Source organism: Benincasa hispida, chromosome 12 (genome assembly GCF_009727055.1).
Source record: "Benincasa hispida cultivar B227 chromosome 12, ASM972705v1, whole genome shotgun sequence".
Taxonomy (NCBI): Eukaryota; Viridiplantae; Streptophyta; class Magnoliopsida; order Cucurbitales; family Cucurbitaceae; genus Benincasa; species Benincasa hispida.
The window spans coordinates 78,764,433-78,766,483 of record NC_052360.1 but is presented as its reverse complement, the minus strand read 5'-3'; the positions used below and the strand labels follow the sequence as shown (position 1 = coordinate 78,766,483).

At 30.6% G+C, this 2,051-nt stretch overlaps 1 long non-coding RNA gene across 2 annotated transcripts; it reads left to right on the top strand.

Annotated features, from left to right (window-relative positions):
* Window positions 1–229: 229 nt before the first annotated feature.
* LOC120068204 lies at window positions 230–1,697 on the top strand. 2 transcript variants are annotated; one of them, XR_005479124.1, is made up of 2 exons: window positions 230–560; window positions 1,489–1,697. It is a non-coding gene; the product is annotated as an uncharacterized LOC120068204 (long non-coding RNA). The 2 variants fall into 2 exon arrangements; XR_005479125.1 differs by having other exon boundaries at window positions 234–560; window positions 1,505–1,697.
* The last annotated feature ends 354 nt before the right edge of the window (window positions 1,698–2,051 follow it).

The following is a 2,051-nucleotide window of genomic DNA, read 5'->3' as shown; positions in this document are numbered from 1 at the left end:
CTCATCTTCTTACAAATTTCCAATTATCATTTCCTTCACCCACGCTTGTTTTTTATGACAATCAGGTTGTTGTGTATATTGCTTCCAATCCAACTTTTCATGAGTGTACCAAATACATTGAACTTGACTGTCATTCTCAACTACAGTTGGCTCGAAGGCCTTAACTGTTCCTTTGTTTTTTTCTTTATTGTCCAAGTTGGATATTCTCAACATTCATGGTCCAACTTAAGGGGGGAGTATTAAGAGATCTTAACCAATTATTTTGTAAAATTATAATTTTCTTCGGTTGGAATTTTATTTTTTATTACACCTGGTATGTTGATTTGTTTTAGTTGTTACAAGTAGCTATTTTTAGTCTATCACACATGTATTTAAAGGCTTGTTGTACTCCACACCTGATCACAGATATGAAGATTGATTTTCCTTCATTTTCCCTTTCTTGGTTGATTAGTTTTCCCTCTCCTTTTGTCTGTTTGATTCTTTTCTTACTCCCTCTTCTTTTCAACTGGTGGAGACTGGTTCACATTGGTGTGGACATTTCGGTTTTAAAAACTCTACTTGTAAGTTCTTATCCTCTTGCCTAATTTTTATTTTCCCAGAAAAATGTTATACTCACATTCCATGCAGTATCTTCTTAAAGATATAAATTTTGACTTGAAATAGCATTATAGTTTGTTGATTGTTAATTCAATCACAAATCACATTCAGAGTGATGAATTGTTTTTGCTTTCTCCCCTTTAGAATCAAATTGATATGTGCTTCGACCAAGCTGAGAGTTTCTCTAGATCAGCTTATGTAAGTATAGACTAAGATTACAAGATGAACAGCTGAATTTTACATGTTCAGTGTTAGAAAATTCTTAGGATTTGGTAAATTAATGGGTCAAAGCTAGGCCTTAGGAAAGGAGATTCGTTAAACTTGTTGGTATTATCCATTTTGATGGGTCAAAGCAGGTTAAGAAGTGGAGCTAAATTTCTTCTTTACAATCAAATGATAAACAGATTAATAATATGAAGGTAAATGCCAACGTGTTGTATATTCAGTTGATTGAGCTCCATCTAACTAAAGATGAAGTTTCAAACGTAATTGATGGAGCTCCATTTGAGTTCAAGTATAACTACAAAATTTGAGTTTATGTTCAGTTTATGTTTGATTTATCTATTTATTTTTATTCTTTTAAGGTTCTTTGATTATTTAGTGTTCTATTTCCATGACAAATTTTCTATTCCATTGAGGTGATTTTGCTAGGATTTGAAGAGATTGAGGAGTGTAGATTCATCAATAGGGGCCTGATTTAGGTTTTCCTTTACTTCATATTATGGTTGGAGACTCAATAGTGTATCTTGAGTATTTTATGATTACTATCTGATTGTCATTTGAATTCTATTTGGTAATATATAGTTTGTCTTCTATCTAATTATCATCTTATTACTATCTGATTTCTACATAATTCTTACTAGTTTGTGATTTCTATCTGATTGCTTTCAGATTTTTATTTGATTAGATATTTCAGTCACCTGAATAGATATCAAAGACATGGTGTGATCATCATAGTTGACGGTTTTGTTGAGGTCAAAGAGAGGTTAGAAGAGCAAAGGCACATCAAACAGCAAGAGAATATCAAATAATATGTCAATTTGATTTTGTTCATCAAAGAACATGTAAATTTGCTCCTACTTGAACAATTACATTTTGTACATGAAAGATATTGTTGTTATTTGTTTTGATGGAACTATAATAGTATCTTGTTTTAGTTTTTTTTTTTTAGTATATTAATGTATTGTTTTAACCGTATTTTAGTATATATCACATTTCAATCCAATAGTAATCAATCAGTACCAAATAGTAATCGAGCAACAATCAGTCAGCAATCAGTATTGCTGGCAATTAAATAACAATCAAAATCAAATAGCACTCAGACAACAATCAGTATCATTAATAATAATCATCATCAAATAGTAATCATATAACAGTTCGATAGCAATCATATGTCAATCAGATAACAATTAAATGGTATAGAAGAAGCTCATATAGAAATCAGATGATAATTA